Source organism: Mytilus californianus, unplaced genomic scaffold (assembly GCF_021869535.1).
Source record: "Mytilus californianus isolate M0D057914Y unplaced genomic scaffold, xbMytCali1.0.p SCAF_4, whole genome shotgun sequence".
NCBI classification, from domain to species: domain Eukaryota; kingdom Metazoa; phylum Mollusca; class Bivalvia; order Mytilida; family Mytilidae; genus Mytilus; species Mytilus californianus.
The window spans coordinates 103,765,088-103,784,159 of record NW_026262690.1 but is presented as its reverse complement, the minus strand read 5'-3'; the positions used below and the strand labels follow the sequence as shown (position 1 = coordinate 103,784,159).

Below are 19,072 nucleotides of genomic sequence, written 5' to 3'. Positions count from 1 at the left end.
GAAGTTATTTTTTCTATTGGATTTGGATTTCACCAGCCAGAAATAGTTAAAACACTTTCCTAACAGTAATGTAAGTTTAATTACATTTTTGCAAAAATAATGCCTTTATATGATGTCTTGTGAACTTTACTTCTTCATGTGAAAATATTGAGGTACGCAGAAGGGATATAATAATGGAGAAATTACCAAAACCATTAGTTGCACTTATTAACAGTATTGTAGACGAATATGAACAATTTACGTGGAATTCGAATTACCTTGGTGATAAAATGAGAATTTCGTTGATTTGGACCAGAGGTGATTTTGTGAATGTAAACAGAGGTGTAAAACATAAGTCGAAATCTAACAAAGACAGGGACACTAAACGATTAAAAACGTGGCGAGATAAAATAGAAAATACACAAAATGACGACGATCTAGATACTAGTGATATAGATACCGATGATTCAGAGGAAGATATGAGTGAATCTAGTGATGAAAATCAGCAAATTGACAAGGTGGATCTCCCGCTAGTAGCCCCCGAAAAGGTAAACATTAAACCTGTAACGAAAATTACTCAGCCGGTACGAGTATCTATTAACAAGTCAATCAATAAAAGCAATGAATCGCCACCAGAAAAAAGAGTGTGTCGTAGTTCGATATGTGGAACGAGTGCGGAAGTTAAAAAACAAAATGTACACACAAATGTAAAGGAATTTCAACGTACAGAAATAGATGAAGAAATAAAAACAGTCGCATCAAAATCAATAATTACCGGGAACAGTCCGTGTAACGATAGCCACTATCAGAAAATAGTTTATAACAAACGATCAGAAGGCAATTTCGTATTAGGAAAAGTTAAAAAGAGAGAGACAATAGTTATTTGTAATACAACAAAACAGAAAATTCTACATGTGAATCTTGATACAAACAAATCGGAGTATGAAGATTTAATGTATTATGTTAATAGATTTAGAGATGTGAGAAAAACGGACGATGAAGACATTAGTTGTTACGTTTTGATGTCCCGAAATTAGAAAGATACGCGGAAGTTCACAAACTTTGTCCGTGGTGTTTTGTGGAATGAACAGTTATTTAAAAAACAAGATCCGTTTCATGCGTGAATTAATTCTTTAATTATAGTTTTTATAATGTATCAAAATTTGGGTTTGGAAACCAACCGCATTTTGTTAGGACTTAAAACATTAATTAAATGGAACATTTGCGTATGCTAACATTTTTGTGTTTTTTTTCTTGTAATAGTTCAAATGTTGTTTTATTGTTTTATATATAAAAGTAAAAATGTAAAAAAAAAAGAAGGAAGATACATGTTTACAATTAGTTTATGATAGGACATTCTAATAAGTGAGAGTAAATGTTCCGAAATTAGAAAGATACGCGGAAGTTAACAAACTTTAACCGTGGTGTTTTGTGGAATGAACAGTTATTAAAAAAATCTAGATCCGTTTCATGCGTGAATTAATTCTTTAATCATAGTTTTTAGGATGTATCAAAATTTGGGTGTGGAAACCAACCGCTTTTTGTTAGGTCTTAAAACATTAGTTTAATAGAACATTTGCGTATTTTTACATTTTGGGTTTTTTTCTTGTAATAGTTCAAATGTTGTTTTATTGTTTTATATATAAAAATGAAAATGTAAAATAAAGTAAGATACATCTTTATAATTAGTTTATAATATGACATTCTGATAAGTTAGAGTAAATGAGCAATTCGTATGTTTTTCTTTTCAGAAAAAAATGACAGTAATTGATATCAATGTTTGATATATGTGTAATTGTAATTGTAACCTGTGATACGTATATAGAAGTGTGATTATAATAAAGATAAAAAAAAAGAGCATGAGACTCTTAATCTCAGGGTCGTGGGTTCGAGCCCCACGTTGGGCGGTTAATTTTTATTGTATCGGTTTGGCAATTTGGAAAAGGCATAATAAACATACACGATAACTGAAAACTAGTTACTTTTTTATTTACCAACTAATAGTTATTACACAGATTTCATAAACGGCGGTCTATATAAAAGTGCACGATTTCGTGCGGTCATTTACACAAAGACATGCATTGATCACAGCTGCACCCGTGAAGTTCGTGCAAAAACTGCCTGTGGTGAGCATTTCAAAATCAGAAAACGAAATCGGACTCTGCATGCGGATGCCATTCAAATGTTGTGTACGCCCATTTAATTGAACCCATTTTGTCCACATTGAAACGAGTGTGGTTGATCATATTAAAGAATAGATACTTTGTGTTATGCCAGTTGACAATCAGGTCTATAAAAACTTTGTTTCAATAGATATTGATTGCAATTTTCTTTTCATTCCAGAAATAAAAAAAGTATTCGTTAAGATATCTCATATTTGTTCATCGAAAACGTGTGCTGACTTTGACATTGTCGTGTGAATACGAATCGCTTTTAGTGGTCGGCTGTCGAAATTCCTCTGTAATGCTGCTTGCAAAAAGTCTCCGACCACGACGAGACTCGAACTCGCAATCTTCTGATTCGAAGTCAGACGCCTTATCCATTAGGCCACGCGGTCATAGCAATACATTCTGGCAAAATACAACTTAAACGTCGCGAATCAGGATAGCGTCATTTTCTTCCTCTCGGAATAATTTGCTCTTGACGTTTTCACACATGGTCAAGACAACACAATACCCAATTTGCAAGCTTAACGAATCATATTTATATGCTATATACTAGTAATGCATTATTACTGGTTCTTGAAAACATTGAAACAGTTTTCCGAGATTTTGGCGCCAACATTGTTTTCACACACGAGAGACAAAAAATCGACTTTCCAATATAAAATCAATGGAACTGATACAATAGTTGTTCGTTTGTTCTTTAGATGTGAAAAATAGCCACGAGCAAAACAGGTTAACGCAAATTACTAGGGCACTAAACGCTTCGCACAAATGACATCTACTTCTTTCCAATTAGCAAACATCTGCCCGGCTAGCTCAGTCGGTAGAGCATGAGACTCTTAATCTCAGGGTCGTGGGTTCGAGCCCCACGTTGGGCGGTTAATTTTTATTGTATCGGTTTGGCAATTTGGAAAAGGCATAATAAACATACACGATAACTGAAAACTAGTTACTTTTTTATTTACCAACTAATAGTTATTACACAGATTTCATAAACGGCGGTCTATATAAAAGTGCACGATTTCGTGCGGTCATTTACACAAAGACATGCATTGATCACAGCTGCACCCGTGAAGTTCGTGCAAAAACTGCCTGTGGTGAGCATTTCAAAATCAGAAAACGAAATCGGACTCTGCATGCGGATGCCATTCAAATGTTGTGTACGCCCATTTAATTGAACCCATTTTGTCCACATTGAAACGAGTGTGGTTGATCATATTAAAGAATAGATACTTTGTGTTATGCCAGTTGACAATCAGGTCTATAAAAACTTTGTTTCAATAGATATTGATTGCAATTTTCTTTTCATTCCAGAAATAAAAAAGTATTCGTTAAGATATCTCATATTTGTTCATCGAAAACGTGTGCTGACTTTGACATTGTCGTGTGAATACGAATCGCTTTTAGTGGTCGGCTGTCGAAATTCCTCTGTAATGCTGCTTGCAAAAAGTCTCCGACCACGACGAGACTCGAACTCGCAATCTTCTGATTCGAAGTCAGACGCCTTATCCATTAGGCCACGCGGTCATAGCAATACATTCTGGCAAAATACAACTTAAACGTCGCGAATCAGGATAGCGTCATTTTCTTCCTCTCGGAATAATTTGCTCTTGACGTTTTCACACATGGTCAAGACAACACAATACTCAATTTGCAAGCTTAACGAATCATATTTATATGCTATATACTAGTAATGCATTATTACTGGTTCTTGAAAACATTGAAACAGTTTTCCGAGATTTTGGCGCCAACATTGTTTTCACACACGAGAGACAAAAAATCGACTTTCCAATATAAAATCAATGGAACTGATACAATAGTTGTTCGTTTGTTCTTTAGATGTGAAAAATAGCCACGAGCAAAACAGGTTAACGCAAATTACTAGGGCACTAAACGCTTCGCACAAATGACATCTACTTCTTTCCAATTAGCAAACATCTGCCCGGCTAGCTCAGTCGGTAGAGCATGAGACTCTTAATCTCAGGGTCGTGGGTTCGAGCCCCACGTTGGGCGGTTAATTTTTATTGTATCGGTTTGGCAATTTGGAAAAGGCATAATAAACATACACGATAACTGAAAACTAGTTACTTTTTTATTTACCAACTAATAGTTATTACACAGATTTCATAAACGGCGGTCTATATAAAAGTGCACGATTTCGTGCGGTCATTTACACAAAGACATGCATTGATCACAGCTGCACCCGTGAAGTTCGTGCAAAAACTGCCTGTGGTGAGCATTTCAAAATCAGAAAACGAAATCGGACTCTGCATGCGGATGCCATTCAAATGTTGTGTACGCCCATTTAATTGAACCCATTTTGTCCACATTGAAACGAGTGTGGTTGATCATATTAAAGAATAGATACTTTGTGTTATGCCAGTTGACAATCAGGTCTATAAAAACTTTGTTTCAATAGATATTGATTGCAATTTTCTTTTCATTCCAGAAATAAAAAAGTATTCGTTAAGATATCTCATATTTGTTCATCGAAAACGTGTGCTGACTTTGACATTGTCGTGTGAATACGAATCGCTTTTAGTGGTCGGCTGTCGAAATTCCTCTGTAATGCTGCTTGCAAAAAGTCTCCGACCACGACGAGACTCGAACTCGCAATCTTCTGATTCGAAGTCAGACGCCTTATCCATTAGGCCACGCGGTCATAGCAATACATTCTGGCAAAATACAACTTAAACGTCGCGAATCAGGATAGCGTCATTTTCTTCCTCTCGGAATAATTTGCTCTTGACGTTTTCACACATGGTCAAGACAACACAATACTCAATTTGCAAGCTTAACGAATCATATTTATATGCTATATACTAGTAATGCATTATTACTGGTTCTTGAAAACATTGAAACAGTTTTCCGAGATTTTGGCGCCAACATTGTTTTCACACACGAGAGACAAAAAATCGACTTTCCAATATAAAATCAATGGAACTGATACAATAGTTGTTCGTTTGTTCTTTAGATGTGAAAAATAGCCACGAGCAAAACAGGTTAACGCAAATTACTAGGGCACTAAACGCTTCGCACAAATGACATCTACTTCTTTCCAATTAGCAAACATCTGCCCGGCTAGCTCAGTCGGTAGAGCATGAGACTCTTAATCTCAGGGTCGTGGGTTCGAGCCCCACGTTGGGCGGTTAATTTTTATTGTATCGGTTTGGCAATTTGGAAAAGGCATAATAAACATACACGATAACTGAAAACTAGTTACTTTTTTATTTACCAACTAATAGTTATTACACAGATTTCATAAACGGCGGTCTATATAAAAGTGCACGATTTCGTGCGGTCATTTACACAAAGACATGCATTGATCACAGCTGCACCCGTGAAGTTCGTGCAAAAACTGCCTGTGGTGAGCATTTCAAAATCAGAAAACGAAATCGGACTCTGCATGCGGATGCCATTCAAATGTTGTGTACGCCCATTTAATTGAACCCATTTTGTCCACATTGAAACGAGTGTGGTTGATCATATTAAAGAATAGATACTTTGTGTTATGCCAGTTGACAATCAGGTCTATAAAAACTTTGTTTCAATAGATATTGATTGCAATTTTCTTTTCATTCCAGAAATAAAAAAGTATTCGTTAAGATATCTCATATTTGTTCATCGAAAACGTGTGCTGACTTTGACATTGTCGTGTGAATACGAATCGCTTTTAGTGGTCGGCTGTCGAAATTCCTCTGTAATGCTGCTTGCAAAAAGTCTCCGACCACGACGAGACTCGAACTCGCAATCTTCTGATTCGAAGTCAGACGCCTTATCCATTAGGCCACGCGGTCATAGCAATACATTCTGGCAAAATACAACTTAAACGTCGCGAATCAGGATAGCGTCATTTTCTTCCTCTCGGAATAATTTGCTCTTGACGTTTTCACACATGGTCAAGACAACACAATACTCAATTTGCAAGCTTAACGAATCATATTTATATGCTATATACTAGTAATGCATTATTACTGGTTCTTGAAAACATTGAAACAGTTTTCCGAGATTTTGGCGCCAACATTGTTTTCACACACGAGAGACAAAAAATCGACTTTCCAATATAAAATCATACCCAACTATATCAGTCCTATTCAGGACCGATAACTCTGTCGATAAATATTGTCGGGTATACAATGTTGTTGAAATCAGAGCAAATATTGTATTATATGTCTCTGTTGAAATGTATACAATAACAAATTTTTTTACACAAGTTTAACTTTATATCGATTTATTGAATGCCTGGATTTTGCTTAAAATATTGAATTAAAAAAATAAATAATAAAATCATATTCAATGAAATCTCGTTTAATTTTTTACGCAATAATACAAAATCCATTTAAATTAAAATTTGAATCAAAATATTTCTTTAAAATAATTATAGAAACAGAAATATTAGTTTGATTATCTTTTAAAGCAAAAATTTTTTTTTTAAAAGATTTTTTTTTATAATATTCATATTTTCTTAAAGTTTATTATGATACATACTTCTTCTGGTTTGACACGGGGAAGAGAAGATATTTATTTGTACAGTTATGAAAACTTTTCTATATATCACAAAATTTAAACTCTGGTAATACATGTATACACAGGATGTTTAATGTCACCTGGTTGCTTTTGGTTTGCACGTCTACCTGACAATATATTGTTATGTAACATTACATCCAAAGTCAGAGTTCACCTGTTCGTCAAGTGATGGGATTTTGAAGGTATGGAATATTTATCTATAATAATTGTTGGGATTTTTTTCTCTCTTGGGACGTAAATATTTTTTTGTTCTAAAAGGAATGTATAAATATATTTCTAAAGAAAGATAAATTATACAGAAAACAGCAAAAAAACCTTTTAAAAAAAGAAGAGAAAAAATTTTATTATAAATTTTATTGTTAACTATTTTCTGGTAACAGTATATCCTGGATATCTGTCAAAATAAAATGTTCCCGTGTCACACTTAAAATAATATTTTTTTAATCAATAAATTTTGAAATCAATCATATCGAAATATCACCAAAGAAAATAACAGAAACATCAGAGATTCAACATGAAAATTAAATTAAATCAAGGAAACTTTAAGTCTTACTATACAAATCCTCGATTTGATGCAACATTTCCATATACATCATCCGCCATTTTGAAAAATCCCGAAATATTCACTTTTTTAAATCGATTTTTGACCGAAGTTGCCCAGAAATTAAACTGTTTTAAATAGTATTTTTCGCCAGATATATGTTTGAATATACTTAATCGATTTGCAAAGTTTAATTTTTATTAACGGAATTTCTTTATTTGTTATACAAGTAGACATGGGTATCGGTACATTTAGCATTGAGTCAACGGAGAAATAACGAGAAAAAGTACATGTTTTTACGATTCTCCAGTGACAGAATTTAATCAAAAATTAAACTGTTAGGACCAACATTGTTTGATAGAAATATGTTTGAATATCAAGGATTGATTTGCAAAAGTTAGAAAACGGGTCAGGTTCATGAGAAAACTAAACTTTATTGAAGCACCTATGCATTTTATATGGGGCAATATAATACAAAATGGCGGCTAGTATACGTCACAAAAGTCACGTGATGTCTGACTTAGTTGGATATGCAATGGAACTGATACAATAGTTGTTCGTTTGTTCTTTAGATGTGAAAAATAGCCACGAGCAAAACAGGTTAACGCAAATTACTAGGGCACTAAACGCTTCGCACAAATGACATCTACTTCTTTCCAATTAGCAAACATCTGCCCGGCTAGCTCAGTCGGTAGAGCATGAGACTCTTAATCTCAGGGTCGTGGGTTCGAGCCCCACGTTGGGCGGTTAATTTTTATTGTATCGGTTTGGCAATTTGGAAAAGGCATAATAAACATACACGATAACTGAAAACTAGTTACTTTTTTATTTACCAACTAATAGTTATTACACAGATTTCATAAACGGCGGTCTATATAAAAGTGCACGATTTCGTGCGGTCATTTACACAAAGACATGCATTGATCACAGCTGCACCCGTGAAGTTCGTGCAAAAACTGCCTGTGGTGAGCATTTCAAAATCAGAAAACGAAATCGGACTCTGCATGCGGATGCCATTCAAATGTTGTGTACGCCCATTTAATTGAACCCATTTTGTCCACATTGAAACGAGTGTGGTTGATCATATTAAAGAATAGATACTTTGTGTTATGCCAGTTGACAATCAGGTCTATAAAAACTTTGTTTCAATAGATATTGATTGCAATTTTCTTTTCATTCCAGAAATAAAAAAGTATTCGTTAAGATATCTCATATTTGTTCATCGAAAACGTGTGCTGACTTTGACATTGTCGTGTGAATACGAATCGCTTTTAGTGGTCGGCTGTCGAAATTCCTCTGTAATGCTGCTTGCAAAAAGTCTCCGACCACGACGAGACTCGAACTCGCAATCTTCTGATTCGAAGTCAGACGCCTTATCCATTAGGCCACGCGGTCATAGCAATACATTCTGGCAAAATACAACTTAAACGTCGCGAATCAGGATAGCGTCATTTTCTTCCTCTCGGAATAATTTGCTCTTGACGTTTTCACACATGGTCAAGACAACACAATACTCAATTTGCAAGCTTAACGAATCATATTTATATGCTATATACTAGTAATGCATTATTACTGGTTCTTGAAAACATTGAAACAGTTTTCCGAGATTTTGGCGCCAACATTGTTTTCACACACGAGAGACAAAAAATCGACTTTCCAATATAAAATCAATGGAACTGATACAATAGTTGTTCGTTTGTTCTTTAGATGTGAAAAATAGCCACGAGCAAAACAGGTTAACGCAAATTACTAGGGCACTAAACGCTTCGCACAAATGACATCTACTTCTTTCCAATTAGCAAACATCTGCCCGGCTAGCTCAGTCGGTAGAGCATGAGACTCTTAATCTCAGGGTCGTGGGTTCGAGCCCCACGTTGGGCGGTTAATTTTTATTGTATCGGTTTGGCAATTTGGAAAAGGCATAATAAACATACACGATAACTGAAAACTAGTTACTTTTTTATTTACCAACTAATAGTTATTACACAGATTTCATAAACGGCGGTCTATATAAAAGTGCACGATTTCGTGCGGTCATTTACACAAAGACATGCATTGATCACAGCTGCACCCGTGAAGTTCGTGCAAAAACTGCCTGTGGTGAGCATTTCAAAATCAGAAAACGAAATCGGACTCTGCATGCGGATGCCATTCAAATGTTGTGTACGCCCATTTAATTGAACCCATTTTGTCCACATTGAAACGAGTGTGGTTGATCATATTAAAGAATAGATACTTTGTGTTATGCCAGTTGACAATCAGGTCTATAAAAACTTTGTTTCAATAGATATTGATTGCAATTTTCTTTTCATTCCAGAAATAAAAAAGTATTCGTTAAGATATCTCATATTTGTTCATCGAAAACGTGTGCTGACTTTGACATTGTCGTGTGAATACGAATCGCTTTTAGTGGTCGGCTGTCGAAATTCCTCTGTAATGCTGCTTGCAAAAAGTCTCCGACCACGACGAGACTCGAACTCGCAATCTTCTGATTCGAAGTCAGACGCCTTATCCATTAGGCCACGCGGTCATAGCAATACATTCTGGCAAAATACAACTTAAACGTCGCGAATCAGGATAGCGTCATTTTCTTCCTCTCGGAATAATTTGCTCTTGACGTTTTCACACATGGTCAAGACAACACAATACTCAATTTGCAAGCTTAACGAATCATATTTATATGCTATATACTAGTAATGCATTATTACTGGTTCTTGAAAACATTGAAACAGTTTTCCGAGATTTTGGCGCCAACATTGTTTTCACACACGAGAGACAAAAAATCGACTTTCCAATATAAAATCAATGGAACTGATACAATAGTTGTTCGTTTGTTCTTTAGATGTGAAAAATAGCCACGAGCAAAACAGGTTAACGCAAATTACTAGGGCACTAAACGCTTCGCACAAATGACATCTACTTCTTTCCAATTAGCAAACATCTGCCCGGCTAGCTCAGTCGGTAGAGCATGAGACTCTTAATCTCAGGGTCGTGGGTTCGAGCCCCACGTTGGGCGGTTAATTTTTATTGTATCGGTTTGGCAATTTGGAAAAGGCATAATAAACATACACGATAACTGAAAACTAGTTACTTTTTTATTTACCAACTAATAGTTATTACACAGATTTCATAAACGGCGGTCTATATAAAAGTGCACGATTTCGTGCGGTCATTTACACAAAGACATGCATTGATCACAGCTGCACCCGTGAAGTTCGTGCAAAAACTGCCTGTGGTGAGCATTTCAAAATCAGAAAACGAAATCGGACTCTGCATGCGGATGCCATTCAAATGTTGTGTACGCCCATTTAATTGAACCCATTTTGTCCACATTGAAACGAGTGTGGTTGATCATATTAAAGAATAGATACTTTGTGTTATGCCAGTTGACAATCAGGTCTATAAAAACTTTGTTTCAATAGATATTGATTGCAATTTTCTTTTCATTCCAGAAATAAAAAAGTATTCGTTAAGATATCTCATATTTGTTCATCGAAAACGTGTGCTGACTTTGACATTGTCGTGTGAATACGAATCGCTTTTAGTGGTCGGCTGTCGAAATTCCTCTGTAATGCTGCTTGCAAAAAGTCTCCGACCACGACGAGACTCGAACTCGCAATCTTCTGATTCGAAGTCAGACGCCTTATCCATTAGGCCACGCGGTCATAGCAATACATTCTGGCAAAATACAACTTAAACGTCGCGAATCAGGATAGCGTCATTTTCTTCCTCTCGGAATAATTTGCTCTTGACGTTTTCACACATGGTCAAGACAACACAATACTCAATTTGCAAGCTTAACGAATCATATTTATATGCTATATACTAGTAATGCATTATTACTGGTTCTTGAAAACATTGAAACAGTTTTCCGAGATTTTGGCGCCAACATTGTTTTCACACACGAGAGACAAAAAATCGACTTTCCAATATAAAATCAATGGAACTGATACAATAGTTGTTCGTTTGTTCTTTAGATGTGAAAAATAGCCACGAGCAAAACAGGTTAACGCAAATTACTAGGGCACTAAACGCTTCGCACAAATGACATCTACTTCTTTCCAATTAGCAAACATCTGCCCGGCTAGCTCAGTCGGTAGAGCATGAGACTCTTAATCTCAGGGTCGTGGGTTCGAGCCCCACGTTGGGCGGTTAATTTTTATTGTATCGGTTTGGCAATTTGGAAAAGGCATAATAAACATACACGATAACTGAAAACTAGTTACTTTTTTATTTACCAACTAATAGTTATTACACAGATTTCATAAACGGCGGTCTATATAAAAGTGCACGATTTCGTGCGGTCATTTACACAAAGACATGCATTGATCACAGCTGCACCCGTGAAGTTCGTGCAAAAACTGCCTGTGGTGAGCATTTCAAAATCAGAAAACGAAATCGGACTCTGCATGCGGATGCCATTCAAATGTTGTGTACGCCCATTTAATTGAACCCATTTTGTCCACATTGAAACGAGTGTGGTTGATCATATTAAAGAATAGATACTTTGTGTTATGCCAGTTGACAATCAGGTCTATAAAAACTTTGTTTCAATAGATATTGATTGCAATTTTCTTTTCATTCCAGAAATAAAAAAGTATTCGTTAAGATATCTCATATTTGTTCATCGAAAACGTGTGCTGACTTTGACATTGTCGTGTGAATACGAATCGCTTTTAGTGGTCGGCTGTCGAAATTCCTCTGTAATGCTGCTTGCAAAAAGTCTCCGACCACGACGAGACTCGAACTCGCAATCTTCTGATTCGAAGTCAGACGCCTTATCCATTAGGCCACGCGGTCATAGCAATACATTCTGGCAAAATACAACTTAAACGTCGCGAATCAGGATAGCGTCATTTTCTTCCTCTCGGAATAATTTGCTCTTGACGTTTTCACACATGGTCAAGACAACACAATACTCAATTTGCAAGCTTAACGAATCATATTTATATGCTATATACTAGTAATGCATTATTACTGGTTCTTGAAAACATTGAAACAGTTTTCCGAGATTTTGGCGCCAACATTGTTTTCACACACGAGAGACAAAAAATCGACTTTCCAATATAAAATCAATGGAACTGATACAATAGTTGTTCGTTTGTTCTTTAGATGTGAAAAATAGCCACGAGCAAAACAGGTTAACGCAAATTACTAGGGCACTAAACGCTTCGCACAAATGACATCTACTTCTTTCCAATTAGCAAACATCTGCCCGGCTAGCTCAGTCGGTAGAGCATGAGACTCTTAATCTCAGGGTCGTGGGTTCGAGCCCCACGTTGGGCGGTTAATTTTTATTGTATCGGTTTGGCAATTTGGAAAAGGCATAATAAACATACACGATAACTGAAAACTAGTTACTTTTTTATTTACCAACTAATAGTTATTACACAGATTTCATAAACGGCGGTCTATATAAAAGTGCACGATTTCGTGCGGTCATTTACACAAAGACATGCATTGATCACAGCTGCACCCGTGAAGTTCGTGCAAAAACTGCCTGTGGTGAGCATTTCAAAATCAGAAAACGAAATCGGACTCTGCATGCGGATGCCATTCAAATGTTGTGTACGCCCATTTAATTGAACCCATTTTGTCCACATTGAAACGAGTGTGGTTGATCATATTAAAGAATAGATACTTTGTGTTATGCCAGTTGACAATCAGGTCTATAAAAACTTTGTTTCAATAGATATTGATTGCAATTTTCTTTTCATTCCAGAAATAAAAAAGTATTCGTTAAGATATCTCATATTTGTTCATCGAAAACGTGTGCTGACTTTGACATTGTCGTGTGAATACGAATCGCTTTTAGTGGTCGGCTGTCGAAATTCCTCTGTAATGCTGCTTGCAAAAAGTCTCCGACCACGACGAGACTCGAACTCGCAATCTTCTGATTCGAAGTCAGACGCCTTATCCATTAGGCCACGCGGTCATAGCAATACATTCTGGCAAAATACAACTTAAACGTCGCGAATCAGGATAGCGTCATTTTCTTCCTCTCGGAATAATTTGCTCTTGACGTTTTCACACATGGTCAAGACAACACAATACTCAATTTGCAAGCTTAACGAATCATATTTATATGCTATATACTAGTAATGCATTATTACTGGTTCTTGAAAACATTGAAACAGTTTTCCGAGATTTTGGCGCCAACATTGTTTTCACACACGAGAGACAAAAAATCGACTTTCCAATATAAAATCAATGGAACTGATACAATAGTTGTTCGTTTGTTCTTTAGATGTGAAAAATAGCCACGAGCAAAACAGGTTAACGCAAATTACTAGGGCACTAAACGCTTCGCACAAATGACATCTACTTCTTTCCAATTAGCAAACATCTGCCCGGCTAGCTCAGTCGGTAGAGCATGAGACTCTTAATCTCAGGGTCGTGGGTTCGAGCCCCACGTTGGGCGGTTAATTTTTATTGTATCGGTTTGGCAATTTGGAAAAGGCATAATAAACATACACGATAACTGAAAACTAGTTACTTTTTTATTTACCAACTAATAGTTATTACACAGATTTCATAAACGGCGGTCTATATAAAAGTGCACGATTTCGTGCGGTCATTTACACAAAGACATGCATTGATCACAGCTGCACCCGTGAAGTTCGTGCAAAAACTGCCTGTGGTGAGCATTTCAAAATCAGAAAACGAAATCGGACTCTGCATGCGGATGCCATTCAAATGTTGTGTACGCCCATTTAATTGAACCCATTTTGTCCACATTGAAACGAGTGTGGTTGATCATATTAAAGAATAGATACTTTGTGTTATGCCAGTTGACAATCAGGTCTATAAAAACTTTGTTTCAATAGATATTGATTGCAATTTTCTTTTCATTCCAGAAATAAAAAAGTATTCGTTAAGATATCTCATATTTGTTCATCGAAAACGTGTGCTGACTTTGACATTGTCGTGTGAATACGAATCGCTTTTAGTGGTCGGCTGTCGAAATTCCTCTGTAATGCTGCTTGCAAAAAGTCTCCGACCACGACGAGACTCGAACTCGCAATCTTCTGATTCGAAGTCAGACGCCTTATCCATTAGGCCACGCGGTCATAGCAATACATTCTGGCAAAATACAACTTAAACGTCGCGAATCAGGATAGCGTCATTTTCTTCCTCTCGGAATAATTTGCTCTTGACGTTTTCACACATGGTCAAGACAACACAATACTCAATTTGCAAGCTTAACGAATCATATTTATATGCTATATACTAGTAATGCATTATTACTGGTTCTTGAAAACATTGAAACAGTTTTCCGAGATTTTGGCGCCAACATTGTTTTCACACACGAGAGACAAAAAATCGACTTTCCAATATAAAATCAATGGAACTGATACAATAGTTGTTCGTTTGTTCTTTAGATGTGAAAAATAGCCACGAGCAAAACAGGTTAACGCAAATTACTAGGGCACTAAACGCTTCGCACAAATGACATCTACTTCTTTCCAATTAGCAAACATCTGCCCGGCTAGCTCAGTCGGTAGAGCATGAGACTCTTAATCTCAGGGTCGTGGGTTCGAGCCCCACGTTGGGCGGTTAATTTTTATTGTATCGGTTTGGCAATTTGGAAAAGGCATAATAAACATACACGATAACTGAAAACTAGTTACTTTTTTATTTACCAACTAATAGTTATTACACAGATTTCATAAACGGCGGTCTATATAAAAGTGCACGATTTCGTGCGGTCATTTACACAAAGACATGCATTGATCACAGCTGCACCCGTGAAGTTCGTGCAAAAACTGCCTGTGGTGAGCATTTCAAAATCAGAAAACGAAATCGGACTCTGCATGCGGATGCCATTCAAATGTTGTGTACGCCCATTTAATTGAACCCATTTTGTCCACATTGAAACGAGTGTGGTTGATCATATTAAAGAATAGATACTTTGTGTTATGCCAGTTGACAATCAGGTCTATAAAAACTTTGTTTCAATAGATATTGATTGCAATTTTCTTTTCATTCCAGAAATAAAAAAGTATTCGTTAAGATATCTCATATTTGTTCATCGAAAACGTGTGCTGACTTTGACATTGTCGTGTGAATACGAATCGCTTTTAGTGGTCGGCTGTCGAAATTCCTCTGTAATGCTGCTTGCAAAAAGTCTCCGACCACGACGAGACTCGAACTCGCAATCTTCTGATTCGAAGTCAGACGCCTTATCCATTAGGCCACGCGGTCATAGCAATACATTCTGGCAAAATACAACTTAAACGTCGCGAATCAGGATAGCGTCATTTTCTTCCTCTCGGAATAATTTGCTCTTGACGTTTTCACACATGGTCAAGACAACACAATACTCAATTTGCAAGCTTAACGAATCATATTTATATGCTATATACTAGTAATGCATTATTACTGGTTCTTGAAAACATTGAAACAGTTTTCCGAGATTTTGGCGCCAACATTGTTTTCACACACGAGAGACAAAAAATCGACTTTCCAATATAAAATCAATGGAACTGATACAATAGTTGTTCGTTTGTTCTTTAGATGTGAAAAATAGCCACGAGCAAAACAGGTTAACGCAAATTACTAGGGCACTAAACGCTTCGCACAAATGACATCTACTTCTTTCCAATTAGCAAACATCTGCCCGGCTAGCTCAGTCGGTAGAGCATGAGACTCTTAATCTCAGGGTCGTGGGTTCGAGCCCCACGTTGGGCGGTTAATTTTTATTGTATCGGTTTGGCAATTTGGAAAAGGCATAATAAACATACACGATAACTGAAAACTAGTTACTTTTTTATTTACCAACTAATAGTTATTACACAGATTTCATAAACGGCGGTCTATATAAAAGTGCACGATTTCGTGCGGTCATTTACACAAAGACATGCATTGATCACAGCTGCACCCGTGAAGTTCGTGCAAAAACTGCCTGTGGTGAGCATTTCAAAATCAGAAAACGAAATCGGACTCTGCATGCGGATGCCATTCAAATGTTGTGTACGCCCATTTAATTGAACCCATTTTGTCCACATTGAAACGAGTGTGGTTGATCATATTAAAGAATAGATACTTTGTGTTATGCCAGTTGACAATCAGGTCTATAAAAACTTTGTTTCAATAGATATTGATTGCAATTTTCTTTTCATTCCAGAAATAAAAAAGTATTCGTTAAGATATCTCATATTTGTTCATCGAAAACGTGTGCTGACTTTGACATTGTCGTGTGAATACGAATCGCTTTTAGTGGTCGGCTGTCGAAATTCCTCTGTAATGCTGCTTGCAAAAAGTCTCCGACCACGACGAGACTCGAACTCGCAATCTTCTGATTCGAAGTCAGACGCCTTATCCATTAGGCCACGCGGTCATAGCAATACATTCTGGCAAAATACAACTTAAACGTCGCGAATCAGGATAGCGTCATTTTCTTCCTCTCGGAATAATTTGCTCTTGACGTTTTCACACATGGTCAAGACAACACAATACTCAATTTGCAAGCTTAACGAATCATATTTATATGCTATATACTAGTAATGCATTATTACTGGTTCTTGAAAACATTGAAACAGTTTTCCGAGATTTTGGCGCCAACATTGTTTTCACACACGAGAGACAAAAAATCGACTTTCCAATATAAAATCAATGGAACTGATACAATAGTTGTTCGTTTGTTCTTTAGATGTGAAAAATAGCCACGAGCAAAACAGGTTAACGCAAATTACTAGGGCACTAAACGCTTCGCACAAATGACATCTACTTCTTTCCAATTAGCAAACATCTGCCCGGCTAGCTCAGTCGGTAGAGCATGAGACTCTTAATCTCAGGGTCGTGGGTTCGAGCCCCACGTTGGGCGGTTAATTTTTATTGTATCGGTTTGGCAATTTGGAAAAGGCATAATAAACATACACGATAACTGAAAACTAGTTACTTTTTTATTTACCAACTAATAGTTATTACACAGATTTCATAAACGGCGGTCTATATAAAAGTGCACGATTTCGTGCGGTCATTTACACAAAGACATGCATTGATCACAGCTGCACCCGTGAAGTTCGTGCAAAAACTGCCTGTGGTGAGCATTTCAAAATCAGAAAACGAAATCGGACTCTGCATGCGGATGCCATTCAAATGTTGTGTACGCCCATTTAATTGAACCCATTTTGTCCACATTGAAACGAGTGTGGTTGATCATATTAAAGAATAGATACTTTGTGTTATGCCAGTTGACAATCAGGTCTATAAAAACTTTGTTTCAATAGATATTGATTGCAATTTTCTTTTCATTCCAGAAATAAAAAAGTATTCGTTAAGATATCTCATATTTGTTCATCGAAAACGTGTGCTGACTTTGACATTGTCGTGTGAATACGAATCGCTTTTAGTGGTCGGCTGTCGAAATTCCTCTGTAATGCTGCTTGCAAAAAGTCTCCGACCACGACGAGACTCGAACTCGCAATCTTCTGATTCGAAGTCAGACGCCTTATCCATTAGGCCACGCGGTCATAGCAATACATTCTGGCAAAATACAACTTAAACGTCGCGAATCAGGATAGCGTCATTTTCTTCCTCTCGGAATAATTTGCTCTTGACGTTTTCACACATGGTCAAGACAACACAATACTCAATTTGCAAGCTTAACGAATCATATTTATATGCTATATACTAGTAATGCATTATTACTGGTTCTTGAAAACATTGAAACAGTTTTCCGAGATTTTGGCGCCAACATTGTTTTCACACACGAGAGACAAAAAATCGACTTTCCAATATAAAATCAATGGAACTGATACAATAGTTGTTCGTTTGTTCTTTAGATGTGAAAAATAGCCACGAGCAAAACAGGTTAACGCAAATTACTAGGGCACTAAACGCTTCGCACAAATGACATCTACTTCTTTCCAATTAGCAAACATCTGCCCGGCTAGCTCAGTCGGTAGAGCATGAGACTCTTAATCTCAGGGTCGTGGGTTCGAGCCCCACGTTGGGCGGTTAATTTTTATTGTATCGGTTTGGCAATTTGGAAAAGGCATAATAAACATACACGATAACTGAAAACTAGTTACTTTTTTATTTACCAACTAATAGTTATTACACAGATTTCATAAACGGCGGTCTATATAAAAGTGCACGATTTCGTGCGGTCATTTACACAAAGACATGCATTGATCACAGCTGCACCCGTGAAGTTCGTGCAAAAACTGCCTGTGGTGAGCATTTCAAAATCAGAAAACGAAATCGGACTCTGCATGCGGATGCCATTCAAATGTTGTGTACGCCCATTTAATTGAACCCATTTTGTCCACATTGAAACGAGTGTGGTTGATCATATTAAAGAATAGATACTTTGTGTTATGCCAGTTGACAATCAGGTCTATAAAAACTTTGTTTCAATAGATATTGATTGCAATTTTCTTTTCATTCCAGAAATAAAAAAGTATTCGTTAAGATATCTCATATTTGTTCATCGAAAACGTGTGCTGACTTTGACATTGTCGTGTGAATACGAATCGCTTTTAGTGGTCGGCTGTCGAAATTCCTCTGTAATGCTGCTTGCAAAAAGTCTCCGACCACGACGAGACTCGAACTCGCAATCTTCTGATTCGAAGTCAGACGCCTTATCCATTAGGCCACGCGGTCATAGCAATACATTCTGGCAAAATACAACTTAAACGTCGCGAATCAGGATAGCGTCATTTTCTTCCTCTCGGAATAATTTGCTCTTGACGTTTTCACACATGGTCAAGACAACACAATACTCAATTTGCAAGCTTAACGAATCATATTTATATGCTATATACTAGTAATGCATTATTACTGGTTCTTGAAAACATTGAAACAGTTTTCCGAGATTTTGGCGCCAACATTGTTTTCACACACGAGAGACAAA

At 36.7% G+C, this 19,072-nt stretch overlaps 27 non-coding genes across 27 annotated transcripts; 13 read left to right on the top strand and 14 right to left on the bottom strand.

Moving 5' to 3' along the window:
* Nucleotides 1–2,463: 2,463 nt before the first annotated feature.
* On the bottom strand, nucleotides 2,464–2,536 carry Trnar-ucg (transfer RNA arginine (anticodon UCG)). Its single transcript has one exon. It is a non-coding gene; the product is annotated as a tRNA-Arg (tRNA).
* Nucleotides 2,537–2,949: 413 nt separating this feature from the next.
* Trnak-cuu (transfer RNA lysine (anticodon CUU)) lies at nucleotides 2,950–3,022 on the top strand. Its single transcript has one exon. It is a non-coding gene; the product is annotated as a tRNA-Lys (tRNA).
* Nucleotides 3,023–3,598: 576 nt separating this feature from the next.
* Trnar-ucg (transfer RNA arginine (anticodon UCG)) lies at nucleotides 3,599–3,671 on the bottom strand. Its single transcript has one exon. It is a non-coding gene; the product is annotated as a tRNA-Arg (tRNA).
* Nucleotides 3,672–4,084: 413 nt separating this feature from the next.
* Trnak-cuu (transfer RNA lysine (anticodon CUU)) lies at nucleotides 4,085–4,157 on the top strand. Its single transcript has one exon. It is a non-coding gene; the product is annotated as a tRNA-Lys (tRNA).
* Nucleotides 4,158–4,733: 576 nt separating this feature from the next.
* Nucleotides 4,734–4,806, bottom strand: Trnar-ucg (transfer RNA arginine (anticodon UCG)). The gene has a single exon. It is a non-coding gene; the product is annotated as a tRNA-Arg (tRNA).
* Nucleotides 4,807–5,219: 413 nt separating this feature from the next.
* On the top strand, nucleotides 5,220–5,292 carry Trnak-cuu (transfer RNA lysine (anticodon CUU)). The gene has a single exon. It is a non-coding gene; the product is annotated as a tRNA-Lys (tRNA).
* Nucleotides 5,293–5,868: 576 nt separating this feature from the next.
* On the bottom strand, nucleotides 5,869–5,941 carry Trnar-ucg (transfer RNA arginine (anticodon UCG)). Its single transcript has one exon. It is a non-coding gene; the product is annotated as a tRNA-Arg (tRNA).
* A 1,944-nt stretch (nucleotides 5,942–7,885) lies between these two features.
* On the top strand, nucleotides 7,886–7,958 carry Trnak-cuu (transfer RNA lysine (anticodon CUU)). The gene has a single exon. It is a non-coding gene; the product is annotated as a tRNA-Lys (tRNA).
* A 576-nt stretch (nucleotides 7,959–8,534) lies between these two features.
* On the bottom strand, nucleotides 8,535–8,607 carry Trnar-ucg (transfer RNA arginine (anticodon UCG)). The gene has a single exon. It is a non-coding gene; the product is annotated as a tRNA-Arg (tRNA).
* Nucleotides 8,608–9,020: 413 nt separating this feature from the next.
* Trnak-cuu (transfer RNA lysine (anticodon CUU)) lies at nucleotides 9,021–9,093 on the top strand. The gene has a single exon. It is a non-coding gene; the product is annotated as a tRNA-Lys (tRNA).
* A 576-nt stretch (nucleotides 9,094–9,669) lies between these two features.
* On the bottom strand, nucleotides 9,670–9,742 carry Trnar-ucg (transfer RNA arginine (anticodon UCG)). The gene has a single exon. It is a non-coding gene; the product is annotated as a tRNA-Arg (tRNA).
* Nucleotides 9,743–10,155: 413 nt separating this feature from the next.
* Nucleotides 10,156–10,228, top strand: Trnak-cuu (transfer RNA lysine (anticodon CUU)). The gene has a single exon. It is a non-coding gene; the product is annotated as a tRNA-Lys (tRNA).
* A 576-nt stretch (nucleotides 10,229–10,804) lies between these two features.
* On the bottom strand, nucleotides 10,805–10,877 carry Trnar-ucg (transfer RNA arginine (anticodon UCG)). The gene has a single exon. It is a non-coding gene; the product is annotated as a tRNA-Arg (tRNA).
* Nucleotides 10,878–11,290: 413 nt separating this feature from the next.
* Trnak-cuu (transfer RNA lysine (anticodon CUU)) lies at nucleotides 11,291–11,363 on the top strand. The gene has a single exon. It is a non-coding gene; the product is annotated as a tRNA-Lys (tRNA).
* A 576-nt stretch (nucleotides 11,364–11,939) lies between these two features.
* Trnar-ucg (transfer RNA arginine (anticodon UCG)) lies at nucleotides 11,940–12,012 on the bottom strand. Its single transcript has one exon. It is a non-coding gene; the product is annotated as a tRNA-Arg (tRNA).
* Nucleotides 12,013–12,425: 413 nt separating this feature from the next.
* Nucleotides 12,426–12,498, top strand: Trnak-cuu (transfer RNA lysine (anticodon CUU)). Its single transcript has one exon. It is a non-coding gene; the product is annotated as a tRNA-Lys (tRNA).
* A 576-nt stretch (nucleotides 12,499–13,074) lies between these two features.
* Nucleotides 13,075–13,147, bottom strand: Trnar-ucg (transfer RNA arginine (anticodon UCG)). Its single transcript has one exon. It is a non-coding gene; the product is annotated as a tRNA-Arg (tRNA).
* A 413-nt stretch (nucleotides 13,148–13,560) lies between these two features.
* Nucleotides 13,561–13,633, top strand: Trnak-cuu (transfer RNA lysine (anticodon CUU)). The gene has a single exon. It is a non-coding gene; the product is annotated as a tRNA-Lys (tRNA).
* Nucleotides 13,634–14,209: 576 nt separating this feature from the next.
* Trnar-ucg (transfer RNA arginine (anticodon UCG)) lies at nucleotides 14,210–14,282 on the bottom strand. Its single transcript has one exon. It is a non-coding gene; the product is annotated as a tRNA-Arg (tRNA).
* A 413-nt stretch (nucleotides 14,283–14,695) lies between these two features.
* Nucleotides 14,696–14,768, top strand: Trnak-cuu (transfer RNA lysine (anticodon CUU)). The gene has a single exon. It is a non-coding gene; the product is annotated as a tRNA-Lys (tRNA).
* Nucleotides 14,769–15,344: 576 nt separating this feature from the next.
* Trnar-ucg (transfer RNA arginine (anticodon UCG)) lies at nucleotides 15,345–15,417 on the bottom strand. The gene has a single exon. It is a non-coding gene; the product is annotated as a tRNA-Arg (tRNA).
* A 413-nt stretch (nucleotides 15,418–15,830) lies between these two features.
* On the top strand, nucleotides 15,831–15,903 carry Trnak-cuu (transfer RNA lysine (anticodon CUU)). Its single transcript has one exon. It is a non-coding gene; the product is annotated as a tRNA-Lys (tRNA).
* A 576-nt stretch (nucleotides 15,904–16,479) lies between these two features.
* On the bottom strand, nucleotides 16,480–16,552 carry Trnar-ucg (transfer RNA arginine (anticodon UCG)). The gene has a single exon. It is a non-coding gene; the product is annotated as a tRNA-Arg (tRNA).
* Nucleotides 16,553–16,965: 413 nt separating this feature from the next.
* Nucleotides 16,966–17,038, top strand: Trnak-cuu (transfer RNA lysine (anticodon CUU)). The gene has a single exon. It is a non-coding gene; the product is annotated as a tRNA-Lys (tRNA).
* Nucleotides 17,039–17,614: 576 nt separating this feature from the next.
* Trnar-ucg (transfer RNA arginine (anticodon UCG)) lies at nucleotides 17,615–17,687 on the bottom strand. The gene has a single exon. It is a non-coding gene; the product is annotated as a tRNA-Arg (tRNA).
* A 413-nt stretch (nucleotides 17,688–18,100) lies between these two features.
* Nucleotides 18,101–18,173, top strand: Trnak-cuu (transfer RNA lysine (anticodon CUU)). Its single transcript has one exon. It is a non-coding gene; the product is annotated as a tRNA-Lys (tRNA).
* A 576-nt stretch (nucleotides 18,174–18,749) lies between these two features.
* Trnar-ucg (transfer RNA arginine (anticodon UCG)) lies at nucleotides 18,750–18,822 on the bottom strand. Its single transcript has one exon. It is a non-coding gene; the product is annotated as a tRNA-Arg (tRNA).
* Nucleotides 18,823–19,072: the final 250 nt, after the last annotated feature.